The 21,502-nt window shown below is 40.8% G+C and overlaps 1 pseudogene; it reads right to left on the reverse strand.

Annotated features, from left to right (window-relative positions):
- LOC124524382 (microtubule-associated proteins 1A/1B light chain 3B-like) overlaps window positions 1–20,802 on the reverse strand; it is a 43,299-nt pseudogene extending 22,497 nt beyond the window's left edge.
- Between the last annotated feature and the right edge of the window lie 700 nt (window positions 20,803–21,502).

A 21,502-nucleotide genomic window follows, 5' to 3' on the forward strand; every position in this document is an offset into this window, starting at 1 on the left:
ACCTTCCCTACAGCACTTAAACCCTGAATACACTTACTAACCATATTATCCCAGCAGGTGGAAAAGTTCTATTTAAGAACAATTTCCACCATTATGTCATCAAGAAACTAAAATCACTGTCTCAATTCAAAATATCACTGTTGCTGACACCCAGTTCTTACAACCCTCGTTATTTCTCAATCTTGGATGAAATGCCTGTCAAGATCTTGGTTAGCCTAATGCAAGATTATTATTCATGGGTGGTAGTTGATTTTTCCAATCAACTAGAGGGTTAGCTGTGAGATTCAGCCAAAAACCCAGGGACAGCTTTGGAGAAATGAGGGTGAGAAATATGAACTGAAGTTCCAGGCACCAGCTGTGAAACGCTGAGCAGAGGGGAGTTAAGATCACTGGCTCAGTGGTCAGCTCTGGCATCCAACTCCATCTCGACTTGCCAGCTGAGTGGATAAATCTCACTCTCAGTGTCCTCTTTTGTAGAGTAGGCTAATAATATCCACTTTGCCTGCTTTGTTACAAAGACTGAACAAGATTGAGTATGTAAAGTACTAAGCACAGGGTTTGGTACACAGTACCATACAATTCATTAAATGGTCATTAAATGGTAGTTGTTAGGAACACCTGGGTGGCTCAGTCACTTAGGTGTGTCCAACGCTTGATTTCGGCTCAGGTCACGAACTCATGGTTCATAAGATCCAGCCCCGAGTTGGGCTTGTGCTGACAGCTCAGAGCCTGCTTAGGATTCTCTCTCTGCCCCTCCTTGGTGTGCACACATGCACACACACACAAATACTCTCTCTGTGTCTCTCTCTCGCAAAATAAATAAAATTTTAAAATAAAAAAATAAAAAATAAATGGTATTTGTTGTTATTATTATTATTATTATTATTATTACTAAATTGTCAAATTGTATGTTTGGGACAATGAATCACTTCCAAGCCATTGCTAAGGGGTTCTAAAGCAATATATATATATCTCTCTAAAGCCATATATATAGCAGTACGCCAGTAAACCCATTAGGGACAGGGTGAGGAGGAGAGTAGAGCCCTGATTTATAATGGTTACCAATTTTCATGGTATAAATACATCCACCATGATTAACTTCAAGCTACCAATGTGACATCACCAAAAGCACATTTGGCTTTCAGGAATCAATACACCACTGGACATTTATCCGAGAATGTCACTCAAGAGTTCTTGGGAATTCATTTGTTAATACATACACACACACACACACACACACACACACACACACACACACACATCAAACACCTAATCTAGGGGCGCCTAGGTGGTTCAGTCAGTTGAGTCTGCCTCTTGACTTCAGCTCAGGTCATGATCTCATAGTTCATGGGTTCAAGCCCACATCAGTGTCTGCATTGGTAGTACAGACCCTGCTTAGGATTCTCTCTTCCTCTCTCTGCCCCCCCCAACTTGTGTGCTCTGTCTCTCTCTCTCTCTCTCTCTCTCTCAAAATAAATAAACTTAAAAAAAAAAAAAAAAACCTAGTCTACTCTATTATGGGCCAAGCATCTACTGTAGAAAGGGGATTTTAAAAAATGAACAGAGGGGCGCCTGGGTGGCTCAGTCGGTTGGGCGGCCGACTTCGGCTCAGGTCACGATCTCGCGGTCCGTGAGTTCGAGCCCCGCGTCGGGCTCTGGGCTGATGGCTCAGAGCCTGGAGCCTGCTTCCAATTCTGTGTCTCCCTCTCTCTCTGCCCCTCCCCCGTTCATGCTCTGTCTCTCTCTGTCTCAAAAATGAATAAAACGTTAAAAAAAAAAAATTAAAGGGGCGCCTGGGTGGCGCAGTCGGTTAAGCGTCCGACTTCAGCCAGGTCACGATCTCGCAGTCCGTGAGTTCGAGCCCCGCGTCGGGCTCTGGGCTGATGGCTCGGAGCCTGGAGCCTGTTTCCGATTCTGTGTCTCCCTCTCTCTCTGCCCCTCCCCCGTTCATGCTCTGTCTCTCTCTGTCCCAAAAATAAGTAAACGTTGAAAAAAAAATTAAAAAAAAAAATTTTTTTTTAAAAATTAAAAAAAAAAATGAACAGAGACATGGCTCTTCCTTCCTTGAAGCTTATAATCTAGGAGGGGAATGGACAGTTAAACAGCCATTACAACACTGTAAGGGAGGAGCCATGTGGGGAGAGCAGTATGACAAGGAAGGCCAGGGAGGACACCTCACATCAGAGATTTCTCCTAGTCAATAGGATAAGCAGAAGCCAGCCAGGTAAAGTGAGAGCCAGGAAAGTGTTGAATGGAGGAAGAGGCACAATGGCCTAGAGGTCTAAGAAAGCAGAAATTACGAGGAGGTTAGTATGGGTGGGCCTGGCATAGAGGATGGAGACCGGCTGGAGAGGCTAACCCCCGACCAGGCTATCCTGGGCCTTGTAAACCATGTTAGGAGAGACAGCACAGAGCTTTAAGGAAAAGAGCGAGATGGTTGGATTTGATTTTTGTTACAGTTTCTCTGATACAAATTTATATAAATATATATATATATATATATATATATATATATATGAAGAAAATAAAGGTAAAGGTCAACCTAGTTACAGTATTGATAAAGGAGTGGTGAGGAGGGGTGGACGAACTAGAGGAAGAGGATCCTACTTGGAGGCTATTGCTATAATCTGGGCAAGAGATGATGGTGACCTTCCCCAGAGTCTTATCAGGATGGGGAAAGGGGGAGAGATCTGAAAGATGGTTGGGAGATAGAGTCACAGAACCTGGTGACTGATAGGAGAGGGATGTGAAGGAGAAGGAGTCGAGAATGATTTTCAGGTCTCTGAGTTCAGCCACCAGGTAGATAGGGGTGCCATTCTCTGAAAACCAGCGGAAGAAGAGCAGTTCTGGAAGAGGAAAAGTATGGGGTTCAGTATTGGACATGTTGAGGTGCAGGTGCCTGAGGGAGTGGGATAATCCCCCTGGAGTTCAGGAGAGAAATCTGAGCTAGTGATTAAACCATCAGAGCCTCTAGCATATAGGTCACAGCATAAGCCAGGGGAGTAAGTTGAGATCATCCATGGAGGTGTGTAGAGTTAGAAGAGAAGGAGGCTTAGAACTCTGAGAGTCATCAGTATTAAGCCCCCAGAAGAAGAAACACCAAAGGAGCCTGAGAATGAGCAATCAGACAAGTCAAAGGAAAACTAGGTAAATGAAGAAGGAAGAATTAATCAACAAAGTCAATGATACTGAAAGATCAAGACAAGAAGGCCTGGGAAATATCTTTGGCAATCCCTGATGACCTTGGCAAAATTCCTATCAGAGGTGTGATAGGGATGAATGCCAAATTTCAGGGGTCAATAGAGGAAGGATGTGTAGGTAGCAAGTGTAGACAGTCCTTCAAGAAGATTGATGATGAAGGGTGCAAAGAGCTTGGACCATAGCTGGATAGGAATGTGGGGTTTGATGGAGGGCTGTTTTACTTTGTTTTAAGTTTAGAGAGACATAAGCATGTTTAAAGGCTGGTAGGGAAAAGCCATCAGAGAGAGGAGGCCAAGGGAGCAGGAAAAAGATATAATGTGGGTCAGGCTATGCCTGAAATGGACCACAGGCTTCCAGTCACCTCTGGGGTAGGAACTAAACCCTAAGGGTCTCAGAGCACGCCAGAGTTCACCATCCCAGCGAGGAGGAAAGGGAAGAGAAGGAAAGGGGTGTGGGCACTAAGGAAAATGCGTAAGTTCAACAAATGGGGCCATACCAGTTTGTGAGCTCCTAGTACCAAGCCCCATTTCTAGTGAAAGCACCACCACTTGGGGGAAATGTGATTAAAACTTATTTTAAGTTATTCTATGAAACAAGCTTTTGGTTTTTGACCAAAATAAATCTTTAGATCCTTTAAATACTTAGAAAGGAGTCCAAGCTGGCAGCCTTTAAGTCCAATTCAGCTGGTAGACAAATATTTTGCCTGAATAGCATAACATAATTCAAGAAATTTCACATAAAAATTTAGACTCCTGAATTCTCTCAAAAACTTGAAATGTAGAAGTGCCAGGACCACGTGGCATCCATCAGATGACCTAAGTGGTTGCTGCCACATTGAAAAGGGGCAAACACTCCCCAGGCTGTCCAAGTCTCAGCTGGCCTCTTTCCTTTCCTGCCCAGCCCATACAGGAGGACACTTCCCCTCTGGCACCAAGTTGGGTTAGATGGCTTTATTTGGGGGCACCTTCTATGTGCAGGACAGAGAGCTAAGGCACCAGGGATACAATAGCAACTGTGACATTGTCCCTGCTCATGGAGCATGGAAGCTGGAAGGCTGGCGGACCCTCAATCTCAACAATATGAGGCTGCTGGCACTTTTTGACAGTACAGATTTAACTTTGCATTTAGAAAATATTCCAGCTGTCTGCTCGTCCCACACACCCACTGATGAACAAAAGCACATTCAGAACGGATGCTCAACTAGCTATAGAAATTTTGACATGAATTTCCTGGAGTTGACATTGTATTGTAGTGCACTGCTTTAGGAGTGAGGCCAGACCACTGACTGAAGAGGGCAGGGGAGAATAGCATAATACCAGAGAATTTAAAAGAGCATTGGAATGTTTTTGGCAATGGCAGTCTCACTGCATTCCTTCCTTTTTCTTTACAAGTTGAAGTCATTTCCAATATTGTGCCAATATCTGACCTTGTCTTTGCCAGATTCAACTGAAGAGAGATTAAAGCAAAAGAACAGGTATGACCCATAGGGCTCAGAAGATTTATTTGTTTTGCTAAAACTCTTGCAGCTGATCTTTTGGCCAATGTAAGCGTGTCTGCCTGCCTGTGTCCCTTGAGGGTACTATTTTAAGGAGAAGGTGCTCCTTGGAACAGAAGAGCTTTTTCATTATTGAACTTTCCCCTATTCCTGCTGCAGAGAGTGGGGAAAATAAATTTGATATAGTTTTAATGTAGACTGAAAAAGACATTTCACACATAAGTAAGACCTTTATTTTTTGCAGTAGAATTAATTTTCATTGAATAAGAAACAAAGATGAAAACAGCTGACGCCCCAAGGAATTTCATATAATAAGACTAAATTAAAATATTCCTGTTTTGAGAACTAGTACTAATCAAAGAATCTGAAGGGGAGTGGAGTAAAGATAGAAGAGGTCAAGTTGTTCTGGGTTTCAGCTGAAACAACTATAGGATTTAGAAAGGAGATCACACAGACTACTCTGTTGACCCAGTGGATCCTCCTTCCATCTCACCCTTCCAAATCAAGACAGCAGCATTGCTCAGTGTGTTATGGATTGAGAACTTTGTGTTTGCCTGTGACAGATCTGGATTTGAACCCCAGCTCTGCCCCTTACTGGCTGGGTAACCTTGTATATTCACTAGCTGGTAACATTTTTACTTATATGTGTCTAGGCTGCAGTTTCCTCATTTATCAAACAAGGATATTAATACACATTTCAGAGGGTTGTGGTGACAATGGAATGAGAAGCCTTGCAAAAAATGGCTTTTCCATAGCAAGCATTCAGTAAGGGGCACCAAGAAACAGACTGGCCTTCTCAGCATATGGTCAAATAATATTGGGAACCTCTTTATGATGTCAGTAATCAAAATTTGACATCTGAATTCTGATATTCTTAGCCTAATTTTCAAATTACCCAGGAACCCATTATGTAAATCTAAAGAACCACTACAAAAGGTAAACAGGGTTGGGTAGGTGGGGATACATAGACTAAGGGACAAAGGAGTTAAAAGACAGCTGTGGAGGGAGAATTACTTTTCATTGTTTATACCATTTTGCATGGTTGTAAATTTTTACAGATTTATTGAGGTATGCTTTATATACACTGAAATTCTCCCATTTTTGGGTACATAGTTTAATGAATTGGGGTAATGTATATAATAATGTAATCATGTAACTACTAAACCAAGATATACAACAGTTCTAACACCCTACAAATTTCCTTTTGCTCCTTCCCAGTCAACCCCACCTTCTACCAGGGCCCCAGGCAACCACTCATCTGCTCTCTGTCACGATTGTTTTGTGTTTTCTAGAATGTCATACAAATAAAACCATATAGTAATTAGCATTTGACCTTTATGTTTAGTATCTGTTTAATTCACCCATGTTATTGCATGAATTAATATTTTATTCCTTTTTATTGCTGAGTAATAATTCATAGTATAGATATAACACAATTTATTTATCCATTCACCAGTTGATGGATATTTGGGTTGTTTCTAGTTCAGAGCTATTATAAATAACCATGTTGTTAACACTTGCAGACAAACCTTAGTATCCTTTAAATTTTGTCCTAAATGCATGTATTCCCATTTTCAAATTAGGGTTTGGGAACAATCACTTCTTTAAGTAACTGGAACCCAGAATAAATGAATATCATTACAGTTTGAATGACCAAGACTTATATAGCTTCTCTCCACGTGCAATACTCAATTGTATTTTTATGTACTATCTTCTAATGTACTATATATATAAATATACAAGAACTATTTGGCTTTCTCTAAGCAGTACATCTAGTTGATTTCCCCAGCAGACAAGATCAATCAAATCACTATCATGATGTAGAATGCTTCACTGTAGCCTGAAGGATGTTTGATTTTCTTTAAAAAAATAATCTTTTACAGCTACAGGCAATAACACATAGGGGATGGAAACACATGCATTTGGAACAAAAGTATATATAAATTCAAATACAGCCAAAACTAATCTCGGGAGATAAAAGTCAGATAAGTGGTTACCTCTAGCAGAGGTCAGTGGTATTGACAGATATAAGGAGGCAGAGGTGGGGGAAAGATATGATCGAGTCTTAGGATGCTGCAACTGTTCTCTGTCTTCATCTGGGAGCTGGTTCCATGAATGTATGCATAAATAAAAATTCATCAAACTATGTAATTAACATTAGCACATGTTGCTATATGTATGTTTACCTCAATAAAAAAAAAAAGGAAAAAGTGGGATGCTTGAGTGGCTCAGTTGGTTAAGCGTCTGACTCTTGATTTCAGCTCAGGCATGGTCTCACGGTTTGTGAGATCAAGCCCCACGATGGCTCTGTGCTGACAGTGTGGAGCCTGCTTGGGATTCTCTCTCTCTATCTCTCTCTCTCTGCCCCTCCCCTGCTCACTCTCTCTCTCTCAAAGTAAACAAATAAACTTTTTTTAAGTAAAAAGCAAATAATAATAATTTTTCAACCTTGAGTCAAATGAGGTTATATAAATGTATGGCTGCTGGCATTATACCTAGCACATAATAAATGGTGCTTAATAAATGTTTCTCATCTACTTCCCTTGCTTTTATTTCCAAGGGAAATGTTTGGCAGAATGTAAACATTGCAATCATGGAGTTTAAATATTATTATTTTTTCCTGAATAGATGGGTCATTGTCTCCCCTGAAAACTGATACATAATGGGGTATGGGAGGAAGTACAGGGTAAGCTCTTCGACATCCTATCTTCCTAACCTGAGTGGATCCCATCACACATTTTTAGCTGGACATTGGGTTTGTGTGGAATTTCAAAGGTTTTACACACAACAACCTGGTCTAGGGCTGTGCTTACTACTTCCCCAGTGTGGAGGATCCCAGTGGGCATGGGCACCTCAGATACTACCCTCTCTGAAAACACATGAAATAATGACAAACTTGAGTTAACTAAAGCATACTGAGTTTTTAAGGCTACTAATAGAGGCTTGCCATCTCAAACCTTTATGTGGACCTTCCTTGTAGCTTGGAAAGTTCATGTAGGGCACAGGGTCCAGAAAAACTCCCAGAAATGGGTCTTTAAGAGCAAAAGTCACCAAGCTTGTGTGGACTGGACATGAACTGATCCAAAAAATATTTCTGGTCCACAATGTGAATAGATTGCCTCTTGGCAACTGTTGGTCAATGCTTCTTATATTCAAGTAGCATTGGTTTTCTCTGTCTCTCTGAAATAGCCTTGTCCTCTCATACTCAGTTTCACAACAAACAAGAGAAATAGTTTGGGTCAACCAGCCATAGTTGAGTTAATTGTTTATATCTACCTTTCACACCAAGAACAGGAACTCAGGGAAAAAGCTACTGAGGGTCATGAGAAATAATGAAATGATGTATCAAACATTAATTCTTAGACTTCCACAAGACCATTTATACCATCAGAAGGGTACTTATGGAATAGCAGCCCAGTAGCTTGGAAGAGTCAGTGGAGCTTCCAAAGATATAGAAAACTCATAAAGATCAAGTCCTAGGCTCAACGTGAATAAAGTAGATTTCCTGGATCAAAGATGAATGACCTCTCTTGAAAAAGCTGACCCTCTTTAGAGAAATGTGACCAAATCTCAGAAGCTCCAAACAGTATAATCTATAAGTGGATCTCCGTTCTGGGGGAATTAGAGATTCCTCCAAGAGATGAGGATGGAGAAGTTGGAGGAGAGAAGGTTGATAAAGAAGGGTCAGTAGGATCAGAACATGGTGGAATCATTAATAGGCATTGATATAATAAAGAATGAGAACTTAGACATTGACATTTAATGTATGATTGTTCTGCTCTGCTGGAGAGAATAGCTGATTGTTTAGAATTTTAATTTAAGAGGTGATGCTAAACGATGTTTTTAACCTTTTCTAACATTATTGTTTGAATAGGTAAGGAGACACTCTCTGCTCAGCACACCCACTTTATTTCTGCCTGGATGTTGAGGTGCTGCTTCCAGATACCATTCAGTAGACACACATATACACACACACACATGGTTGTCATGACAATCGAGGCATGGTCTAAAGAAAAACACATCGAGACCATATCTGGATGAAGCCAGTAATTCAGACATTTTGGTAAAGCCTTTTTGTTTTGATGGGAGTGAGGGAATTTGTCCACACAGCAACAACAACAACAACAACAACAACAACAACATCAACAAAAAAAAACCCCTCCATCTGTCTACCCAGAAGACAGTGGTCCTGCCTAACTAAGTGCTACTCCTGGGATCTTGTGATTAATTAATTAATAAATTAAGAATTAATTTAATTTAAATTAAAGCATTGGCATTTAAGGCATCAATTATTTTTCAAAAGGGCTCTCTGAATGGGGCTTGTCTGCCTCTTCTAGGTCCTTACCCACCAGGGGTCATAAGGACTAAGCTACAGTAAAAATAACCACTGAACCAGACTAGCACAAAGTTCTGGTTTCCAGGAAACATTTTTGGTCATTTTGTTTTGGGGAAAACATTAAGGTCCACAAGTGTCAACCTACCACTTGTTTTTTCACTTGCAAACATTCTGAAGCTCAATTTGAATTTGATTATCTTAGGATCTAATGATTCACTTAGGTAGCAACATATCTAAATTGGAGCCCAAGTAATCAGAAATAATGAGAAACAGCTAATAATGGTGCCTGATTTCATTGAATGCCTTAGATACCAGTAAAATCATTATTATTAATAAGCAATTACTTTATGGTGGACAGTTGGGCTCAGGGAAGTCTATAAATATAAGCCAGCCTACAGGGCCACACAAGACAAACAACCAACTAGTTAGACAAATGGGTGATTAGGAAAGTTTGGGGCAAACAGTTTCAGGGGGCAAGTAAGACTTGAGCTGAGCCTCATAAAAAGCATAACATTTAAGCACACTGGAAGTAAAGAACTAGTACAGTAAAGGAAGTAAAGGGAAGTAAAAAAAAAACCTGCAGGAAAGTGTGGGATGGTTTGGGTGTTACATTGTTTGGCCAACCATGTGCCACAGAAGAGCAATGGGAAATAAGGCTGTGTAGTGAAGAATTAACCTTACCCAAAGAGAGGTCTGGCCTTTGCCCTCAGCTACTAGGAGTTGATCTCTAGGCCTCTGGAATGTCTTGCCTAATAGGTGAGTCTTTGTTGTTTGGGAGCTTTGGCCACTGACAGTCTAATAAGATTTGTGATGGAGCCCCCGGGGCATGCAGTATGTCATGACCTCCATTGGAAATGAGACTAAAGATATTAGCCAACCTCTAGGAGTACTTGGAGACTGAAAGCCACACAAGCAGTATGTGATGGAGCCCCAATAAAAACTCTGGACACCAAAGGTTGAAGTAAGCTTCCCTGGCTAGCAGTACTTTGTGTGTATTATCACATATGGTTATGGGAGGAGGTGCTGCCGTCCATGAGTCAATGGGGAGAGAATGCAGGAAGTTCTGCCATTGAACCCCTTGTGGACTCTGCTCTATGTGTCTCTTCCTTGGCTGATCTTAATTTGTATCTTTTTGCTGGAATAAGGCTATAACAGTAAGTATAACATTCCTGAGTTTTGTAGTCATCCCAGCAAATTATCAAAACTGAGGGTAGTTATGGGGACCCTCAGATATATAGCAAGCTAGTCTGAAGTGCAGGTGGTCCTGGGACCACCAAACTTGTACCTGATATCTGAAGTAACAACAGTCTTGTGGGAATTATGCCCTCAAGCTGTACAGTTGGTGAAACTCAGGGCAAAGGCTGAAGAATTTAGTTATGTGCAGCATTGCCTGCAAGCTTGCAGTTTTGACACAATGCTGTAGGCAATTAAGTTCTTGAACAAGAGAACATGATAAGCAAAGTATAGTTTCATCTCACAGTAGTGCAAAAGACAGAGGCAAAGAGACTAGTGAGGGGACTCTTTCTTGTTCAGATGTAGGAAGATGAAGGTCTGGACCAGGGCTGAGGCTAAGAAAGGGAAATGGAATAATAACACTTATTGAGAGCATATGCTGCACCAGGCATCATGAATACTTCATACACAATTTTTTCATGTGTGTGTGTGTGTGTGTGTGTGTGTGTGTGTTGAGAAAGAGAGAGCAAGTGGTGGAGGGGCAGGGGGAAAGGGAGAAAGAGAATCTTAAGCAGGTTCTATGCCCAGCGTGGAACCCAACACAGGGCTTGATCTCACAACAATGAGATCATGACCCGAGCTGAAATCAAGAGATGGACGCTTAATGGACTGAGCCACACAAGCGTCCCCATTTTTTCTCTTAATGTTCATGGTCCCTGCTTTATTTTCATTTGGTCACAGACACTTTAAAACATACAATACCCAAACATCTAGAATTAGAAGGGCATGAAACAAGGGGTTTACAGGTTGAAAGAATACCCTGGGCTTCAGAACAAAACAATACCAATCGACTACTGAAAATTCCTTTGATGAACACACAAAGATGTTTTGTTTTCAATGGGAAAGATTTAAGAACAAGAGTCAAGCTTCTTGCGCTCCCTGAGGCAGGGCCTGACTACTTTCCACATGTTTTTAATCCTAAAACCATCTTAAAAGGTAGACACAATATTATTTCCATTTTACAGTTGAAAAAACCGATGCACAGAGAGATTAATTAATTTGCCCCCAGTCACCCAGCCAGCAAGTGGCAGAGCTGAGATTTAAAACCAGCTCAAATCTGACTGCAGAGCCTGACTCATAACCATTCTATCAAACGAGCTCTACCTCATGTAAGACATTATGTTAAAAGGATTAACAGTATTTGCTGGCCAACTGGATATAAGAGAAAAAAAGTCAGGAAAAATACAGGGTAACTTCAGAGTTTAGCACATTGATAAAAGAAAAGGCCCCTACAGCCCAATGCTTCTATTTCATCATGAGCAAAAACGGCATGAAGAGATCCAGGTCATGGCCCTAAATGTGCCACTAACAAGAGGACCTTGGCTAAAGTCAATTGTCCTAGGCCTCCAGTTCTTCAGTTGGAGTAAACCACTAAATTCTCTGCCAGCCACGAGAAGAAGCATAGCAGCTTCTTCTGAATGGCCAGCAGCATGAGCTCTAGAATCAAACAGATTTGGGTCCTGGCTTTTGCTAGCTATGTGACCTTGGGCACGTAACTGAGCCTCAGCATTCTCATCTGGGAAATGGGGATTATAATATATAGGTCATAGGGATGTTGTGAGGATATTTACTGTAATAAAATAATCCATGTGGGGGCACCTGGGTGGCTCAGTCAGTTAAGTGTCCGACTCTGGCTCAGGTCATGATCTCGCGGTTCCTGAGTTCGAGCCCCACATGGGGCTCTGTGCTGACAGCTCAGAGTGTGGAGCCTGCTTTCGATTCTGTGTCTTCCTCTCTCTCTCTCTCTCTCTGCCCCTCCCCTGCTCGAACTCTTTCTCTCTCTCTCTCTCTCTCTCAAAAATAATAAACATTTAAAAAATAATTAAAATTTTAAAAATAATAAAATAAAATAAAATAATCCATGTGAAGCCCTTAGCATAATGCCTGGCATATGGTTAAGCATTAGATACGTGGTGGTTTTACTGTTAGTATTCCAGCTCTAACATGTTGTGAGATAATGCAGAATTTATTAGCCCCAAGACCACCATTCCAAATAATTCCACTGGCCAAACTCAGAGGTGAATAATTTGTCAATCCTTATTAATAAATATATGAGAGAATCTAATACTTTTAAGCTACCGTTATGTAGATGTATATTCTGTATTCTACTGTGTGGCATTCACTGCTGTCCGGTGCTGGGATAATACATGCGATAAGCATACAAGTTCATGCTGACACATAACCAAATAGAAAATATCATAGTATGAAGATTCAGCATCACATCAGACCTTGATCAACACACAAATGAATCAGCACCTCTCTAAAGCAGAACAGAGCAGAACCTAGATTCCTAAATACTTAATCCATTTTTTTTTATCAACTCCAAGCAAAATCGACTTCAAATTCAGCCTAAAGATTATTTCCACTTTCTCTTTTTTTTCTTGAGTAGGGCCATCAGAGATAGTATTATGACCTCACTCACATTTCTGTATAATGAGCTTACCCTTGGTGAATGAAGGAAAATCCTTTAAATATAGGGATTAGTGAAAATCAGCATCCCTGCTTACTAAGTATCTAGTGCCCCATATTTACCCATAAACAGATCTGTTAAATATCCTCATCATTTACTGGGAGTATGTTTGGGTCTAAACACTTGCTCATTGATTCTGAATTAGAGGCACAGGGAAGAGAAGCCCAACCAGAGATAAAATTAAATGCAAAGCAAATGTGAGTTAATGGCATAGACTTGTATGAAAACAGCTTTAATTCCATAATGCAGTGTTTTACAGTAATGAAAAAAAAAACAATTGTACAAGCATAATAGTTTCATCAATATTAACTTCATAATGCAGTATTTTTCAGTAATGAGTGGAAATAAAAGGCATGTGTGAGTCACAGTGAAGCATGCAGTGAACTACATGAGCTGTAGGCCTAGTAATGAAGGTAAAATGGGAGAAGCATCACTCTTTCTGCAGTGTGGTTACTGATCTCAGTCTTTCTATTTATCACTAGACTATAAGTTCCCTGACGGTAGAAGTCTGTCTTCATGTTCAGCCTTATAACCTCCAGAACTGCAGTCTAACATGGAGTCTGGCACATACTGGATTCTCAACAATTATGAACTGAATAGATGAATTGTACATATTTTTTAATGAGAAATATTTTAAAATTTATTTTCAGTTTGTCTGATGGCTAATGAAATATTTCATTGTTCTTGTTTCAATTTGTACAATTAAAACTGAAATTTGAAATTGTAATGATTATTGATATCACTGTATCTAATTGCTATTCTATGTTTGATACCCCCTTTAAAGATTCTCCTCCTTCCCTCACTAGCTAAGGGGAAAGGGGAAATACCAGTGTGAACAAATGGGGGATTAGAGGTCAATGAGCTAGGTGCCTGAGAGTCTGACCCCAAAAATAAAAGTATAAAACCAGTTTGTTTCCATTATTATTGAATAAAAATGGTTCTTGAACCAAATCAATAGACATTTTCTAGGTGTCCACTATGAAAAAGTCAAAGGCACAATGGAGGCTACTAAGATTTGCTTCCTAGGAGATTATGACTCAGGAAAGTTAGAATTTTTATATAAACTATTCACTTCCATTAATTCCTCGCTTTGTTCCACTGCAATTTAATATCGTTCTATGTCTAAGGGACTGCCCATTCATCAACAGCTACTCACACACAACTCTGATTGTCCCTATTTTGTAGACATCATAATGATCTATAATTGTATCAAAGGTAGTGTGCAGCTTGTTCAGGAACAAGTGTATCCACTTGTCCAGTGCAGCCTGTCCACTCCCTTATACTGAGGGCTGGTGCTAGAAAGCTGAGTGAAGCCCACAATGCCACAGACAGGGGCAGTGAGGTAGAAAAAAGTTAAATCAGGCAAAATAATTGGCAAGACCTGATTAAGCAATGGTACCTCCTTATTCAGCACAATTTTGTGAAGCTCTCAGAATTCTAAGCCAGGGAGACTGGATAGTGATGGGCCAGTTAATTGCTTTAGAAAATATTCTTAGTTGCTTTTGATATGTCTGGTTGGTTTTTTGTTTTGGTTTGGTTTAGGGGAGACTTTTGCTTTTGTTTTTTGTGTTGCTTGGCGTTGCTTCAGACTGTGTTGGTATATTCAAAGCTAGGGCAGCTTGTTTGATTGGAACACCATCCCCTAACATCTGGACTCTCCCTGTTTCTGTTGATCAAGTGAGTGGGTTTACATAACAAGAGATTTACAAGGATTGAGAAGGCTGTGCAAAACTCATTTAGAGAAGTCCCAGGCTGAGGTTAATTTGCTTGCCAGTTATCCTCATTCCTACATGCATTCTAGATCTTTCATTTCTTGGATGTCAGGGGTGTTTTCATTTCTTCAGATAAATTACTTTGAGTTTATACCAGATTCTTTGCTAGAAAGAGGCTTTCTGCCTCTGCCTCCCACTCCCCACCCCAGAAGGGCATCTTCAGTAGTGACAGGGCATGACTCTAAGCCTTTCTGAAATCTCTGCTCACTTTCTCCATCTGTAAAACACAGAGGATCCCTTGGCCACGAGTTAGGGACTGACTGCTTTGACTGCCTGCACCAAACTGCTCTTGTGCAAAATGTTTAGAATGTTTCAACCTTAAAATTTACAACTTTGACTTAAGGGTTTTTCATTATACTTTCAAAGCTTGACCCCAGGCAAGATGACCTCAGTTCTGCCTCATTGCTGATGTGGCCACTGTATCCTTCAATATGGAAGAGAAGAACTTATATATATATGGCCTATTTACTTCAGATTTTAAAACACATTCCCTAAGATGAAGAAGTATATCTTTCTAAAGCAATTTCCTGCTGTTTTTGCTAAACTGGATGCCTTTTAGTTCTAAGAAACTGATTTAAGTTAAAAAAAGAAAAGTGGTGGGGGTGGAGGGACTTAACCAAATCACAGCAACATACCGTATTAACAGCATGCCTAAGTGCTAAGCTCACTGCCACTTTACTCAAACACCTGCATTTTCTTCTTTTGCGGATATGAATTGCTCTCCACCTACTAAAAGTCATGCACAACTTGTGTAATACTGTACATTGCTCCATCTTTCTGCCTTTTGAGTTGAAATCCTAACTCCAGGTATGCTAATTTACCTGAAAAAGATGGACACACCCGGGTTACTCTGAGTCTGGCAAGGTTGGCTTTGTCTTAGGTCATCAGCAACTTGTTCTGGTAATGTGCCTGTTTTCAGCTATGAATTAGAACAGTTAATTATCCTCAAAGGAAAGGACACCAGAGCCCAATCTTCCTGTCTGGACCTTCCTTTGTCACCACTCACACTCTCTGTTGTTCTGTGCTCCATATACAGAGGAGGGTATTGTTTGCATTGTTTGGCTGGCTTTGAAGGATTTTCACCAAGCCAGGCACATTCCCTAACCTGGAGCCCTTGGAGCTCCTGGGGTCCCTGGTACCAGTGTGGAGATGAGGTCATGGGTGCTGTGAGTGACAGAGAAACCAGGAGAGTTAATTGGAGGAATCGAAGTTCTGCCTGTGATCTCATTCACACTCAGCTTTACTCAATTGGTCATTGAGATCGATGCCTCCCCTAACGAGAGACACTCTTATGGGATCCTGGACCTGTCAAGGTGAGTTAAGCAGGCCCAGCTGCTACCTTGCAGGTATTTGCAATTTAGCTGGTACAAGCAGTGAGTATTGTTAGAGAGCTCTAGGACTTTGAACTTTGGGTGGGATTGGGGGATGGGGGTGTTCAGGAAGATCAGGCTATTACCTTCGTCACAAGGAGTTTGGTGTCACATGGACAATTTACCCTGACTCCTCCAGGTTTGGGAGATTAAAAAATCTAACATTACTTGAATCTTTAAGCTGTTGGAAGAAACAACCAACTAAGATATCCATTCTGGCTACAGGGTAGAAATAATTGAGTGATTTACTAGGCAAATTTAGTGCTCATTTCACTTGCAGAAAGCTTGGGACCCCCCCGGAGGGATAAAGGATGAATATTTATTGGAGGCTAATAATAGTGGTGGAATCAAATCTGTATTTTTTCAGTGAAAGAAATAGGGTGATATTTTTGTATTTCCCTCAGGAATTCTGTCTCAATCATCCATTTTTGATACATATTCACAATCTACCCTGGTAATATGGTAAATACTTATAAATGCAGCATGACCTGGCTATATTATTATTTCTTGTATTCCTTGTTAATTGAGGAATACAACATGCAGTCAGGCAATCAATACAGAGTACCTCCCATGACCCAGGCACTGGGCTAGGTACTGGGGACCCAAAGATGAACAAAATTCCATCCCCACACATAAGTAACATGTAATCCTGCTAGAATAAGGTACTGTTTGTATTGTGCGTCTGGCCATAAGCCTGCCCCTATTTTTACTTTCTATTTTATCTTTTACTTTTCTGCCTCACTGTCCCACTCTACTGATCCCCATGCTGTCCCTCCGACTCCAAACACGTGCCTGCCTATGTGCCTCCTGTTTCCTCTATCCCCAGATGCCCATCACTTCATTCAAGGTTCTGACTACACCACAGAAAACTGCAGTCCCCTTCAGTCTCTCATTCCCCACCTGGCTTTATTTTTCTTCTAGCATTTATCACCACCTGATACATCATATAACATTTGTTACTTTGTACATTTTCTACCTTCCTCCACTAGACTATGAGCTCCACACAAGCAGAGACTCCATCTTACGCACTGCTGTATTACCTACCTAGTACAATGCCTAGCACATAGTAAATAATAAGTATTGATTCAATGTCTAAATGAAAAGAGTCAGCAAAATGGGATCCAGAACCCAAATGAAGAGGTTGGCCTTGGAAAAACAAACAGCACAGCCCTTCCTCTGAGAAAAGAAGAAACAAGGTAAAGATGGGCCTTTAATTGATAAGTTTAGTAATAGTTGGAAATGGGGAGACATTGGTTAATTTCACACTTTAGAGCCTATAACTGGGGAAGAGGGATAGTAGAACAAGGTGATCCACCTGGATCAGGTGGATGAAAGGACAGATGAAATTAAGGAGGACAGATGAAATTAAGGAGGACAGATGAAATTAAGAAGGAATGTAAAGTGGGGCACCTGGGTGGCTCAGTCGGTTAAGCATCCGACTTCAGCTCAGGTCATGATCTCACGGCCCGTGAGTTCGAGCCCCGCGTCCGGCTCTGTGCTGACAGCTCAGAGCCTGGAGCCTGTTTCCGATTCTGTGTCTCCCTCTCTCTCAGACCCTCCCCCGTTCATGCTCTGTCTCTCTCTGTCTCAAAAATAAATAAACGTTAAAAAAAATTTTTTTTTAAAAGAAGGAATGTAAAGAAAATAGTAAAAGTTAGGAATTGCCTTCAAGGCAGTTAGGGATAAGTAAAAAGACTACAACACAGCTGTAATGTAGGTAGCCCAGGACATCCAGGTCAATGGCTAGAACTTACACACCTGGATCTCAAGACAGATGGAGAGTTAAAACTCTGGGACTAGGAATCATTGGCATACAGGTATGGTGGCAGCTGGGAGTGGGAGCTATATCACAAAGGGTTTAGAACAAGTGAAAAGCACGCCAAGGATAGACTCCAGGAAACTACAAACATTCAATGTGTGTGTGAAGGTTGCAATGCTGCTGAAAGACTGAGAGGGAGCGGGGTGGGCAGTAGGAGGTGAAGAGGAAAGAGGGAGTAGGGAAATCCAGTAAGGAAAGAGCTTCAGAAAGAAGGGAGGAGTAGGTGGTGTAAATGCTGGAAAGAGGTCAGAGGAAGAACCAATTACTCCAATTAGTTATTAAAGAATTATGGGTTTGGCAATTATCTTGCTGCTAGGTGTTTACTGATTCCATTGCATTAAAACAATGCTTAGTTTACTTTTTAAACTGCTAAGTCAGTAGTTTCCAAGCAGCACTGCACATTAGAATCCACCAGTGAGCTTTTAAAATACTAATGCCTGAGTTTTCCTCCTGAATAATTATAGCAGAATGTCCAAGAGGTGGGGCCCAGGCATTAGTTTATTATGAAAGCCCCAGAGGATTATAATATGCAGCCACGATTGAGAAGGGCTGTGCTAGAGGGAACTGAGCTTTCCACAGATAACCACGTGGGGAACCTCCATGTTTGGTACATATTGGGCAACCAGTAGGGTAGAGGACAGAAAACTTTGGTCCTTGAGGTAATGAGGACAATATGTTGGGATGATGGTGGACCTTGCCCAGGTACCTAAACTAGGGGATATTAATGGTCACCCTCTCTGCCAGTTATTTGCTTCTTTGGTTTGGCAGATCCCTCAAATAAAGATCCTAGTCTGTTCACATCATCATCACCATCATCATTATATCTATCAAGCTCTTTATTGTACCAGGCACTTGCTAAGAGCATTATATTCATTAACTCACTTAATATGACACTCCTGTGCAGTTGGTACAGTTTTTAAACCCTATTTCATGGGACAAAGAAACTGAAGCTCATAAAGTGACTTTCCCAAGGATCATGAAGCTTGAAAAATGCAGAGCTGGGACACTAATCCACTTCTGTCTCACTCCAGAGCTGAAGCTCTGAACCACGTCTACCTCATACTGCATTACTGGAGTTGGAATCCTCTACCTGCCCGAGTACCTCCCTTGCAACTTCTGAGGAGGACTGCTCTCTCAACTCCACTTCCCCCTAGGCTGGACACTTCCTTGCAAGATTCATGCACAGCTTCCCAAGATCCAGTATGGACATTTAACCCTTTCCTTGGTATTACAGGTAAAAATTTGTCTTCCACCTTCAATGCACATTTACTCCTGTTAAAGACACTGAGAGTTACCAAAATCCTAGTGCAAATGAAAACTGACCCTTAAAAATCCATGCAATGCAAGCAGAACACAGAATTCAAAATCAAAGATGTAAAAGTGTGATTTCCTTGCCTTCAGCAATTAGTTCTCAAGAAAGAGAAACAAGTTAAATAGAAATGCATGAGCTAATCAAATCAGCTTTTATTACTGACATTGTATTTCAATTAGGCATTACTTACTATAGAGCAAGTGGTGATTTTTTTGTTTATCACGCATTAGGTCTTGGATCCTTTCTGCCATAAGTACTTCCATATTCACTGTACTTCTCCATTTAAGCATCCATCATAAAGAGAAGTTATTTCATGGGAATACTTTGCCCCCTGTGTATTAATCTCTGACTCTTTGAAAGCACCTAGAAGGCAGGGGGATTTCCACAGGGGGTTCTTCACTTATAATTATCATCCCCTTAGGATCCAGTAACCACACCAGCTATGAAAGGGTGCACCAGTGAGATCTGCCCTTGGTGCTGTGATAAATAGATACCTAAACAGGTGCAATTAGCGAGGACTGGGAAGTGACCCAAACTTGCCAAAGACATCGTCAATTCTATCAGACTTTGTTAGGAAATTCATCTTGTCTAAAAGCTTGTTCAAAGGTGGGTCTTTGAGATGGGTTGTTTTCTTGTACCTCCTAATCAACTCTAGTGATCAAGAGTAACAGTCATGTAGTGATTTACTGATATTCTGAAGAGAACTGCAGAATTGAACAATTTAGAATCATCTATCCCCAGGTTTACCCATCTTTGTTAATGTTAGGAAGATTAGCAGCCAGGAAGATTTAATTGAGGTTTACATTCAGTAGCATGAACTACTAAATTTATACATGTGAATTTTGTAAATTTTACAAATATGAACTTTGATGATAAAATTCAATATACTTTTTCAGATCACATACCAAACTCGTTCTTACAGGGGAACCATCCCAGTTCTGATATGCAACCTGTGTCTACCCCCTTGTATCCACTGATGTAGTGGATACATTTTTATTTTTAAAGATAAGGAAACTAAAGCCCAGATATACTAGGATGCCAGAGGCTTGGAGTTTCAATAACGCTGTGGCTTGGGCTAGATCAAAGGACTCTGTAACATCACTGGCAGAACATTTCCATTCCACCACTGTCCTGTGAAAACTTTCAAAGTCACAATTCTCATTTTTTGTTTTAGTAAATTATTTACACAAATTATCATAAACCCATATACATGTCTAAATCCCAAAGTGATGGGTATTGTGGCTCCATAGCTGTACCTGTGGATGGGGCATGCTGCATATGAACACGCTTGCCATGTTTTCATCATCATATGTATCACTTTGTCATAGTGTTTTTAATGGCACCAGAAGTCTACAGAAATACAATTGAGCTGCCATCTCAGAATTCTGCTCTCTCTTCTCTCCCCACATCTCCCTATAAGGTTTCCTCTCCATCTATAGCTACATTACAGCCTTAGATAGTGGTGGGCCCCAAATTTCCATCTCCATATAAGCATCTGTTCCAAGTTCCCAACACATATTCCAATTGCCCACTGTATCATCTCTATTTGGAAGTAGACTGGGAAAAGCCCGAAAAATGCCAAGAAGTTGTTACGTGATGCAATAGATTACTCATTGATATATCTCTTTCCAAGACATAACATGGACTCATGCTTAGTTGATGTGATGGCTTCAGATGATGATCAAGTCCCCTTTCTCTCCTCACCCCTTACCTCTGCATACTCTGAAGGGCAAAGACAGCGATTCTCAAGCTTCCCTGTAATTAGCTCCTCAAGAGACACTGGAATGCCTAACAGAAGAAGCCTCTTCCTTCTGTGGGAGGAGAGAAAAGAATTGAAGAAAAATAAAAACAACCTAGCATTAGAAATAATCAAAACAGAAGCATATGCCACACTCTGTAGAGGAAAATATAACTTAACCCTCTGAAAATTACCCTCACTTTCACAGATTTATTTATTCATTCATTCAACTAATATTTACTGAGTACCTACCATGTACCAACCATGTTCTAGGCACTTGGAATATAGCAGGGAGCAGAGCAGACAAAGACTCTGCCCTCAAGGAACATATATCCAGAGGTAAAAGATAGCAATCCACCAAATATATGTAATTTGTCAGTTTGTGATAAGACAGCAGAAGAGTCTAGGCAAATGAATCTTTATCAGTGATGGACCATGGAATCTAAGCCAGGTGAGGAGGAAATGGGGTATGAGAGAAAGTGAAGTACAGTGAGATCATGAGATCAGTGGATTGGATGTCCCAACTAGTACACTGGTAGAGTTGGGAAACTAAAGGGAATTCACTAAAAAAAATAGGGGGTGGAGGTCAAAGAGTAAGATATTGACATGGAGATTATGGAAGGGATCCAGTTATAGGTAATGATATAGAAATGGGCAGCTGAAGCAGGTGAAGAATATAAGATCATGGGAGAAGATGAAGGTCAAAGAACTGACAGGGTAGGACACATCTTCCTAATGGATACTAAGGTCACCCAA

This window comes from Lynx rufus, unplaced genomic scaffold, assembly GCF_022079265.1.
Source record: "Lynx rufus isolate CCGP_SWC_20201006 ecotype Redwood Valley unplaced genomic scaffold, mLynRuf1.p SCAF_10, whole genome shotgun sequence".
NCBI classification, from domain to species: Eukaryota; Metazoa; Chordata; class Mammalia; order Carnivora; family Felidae; genus Lynx; species Lynx rufus.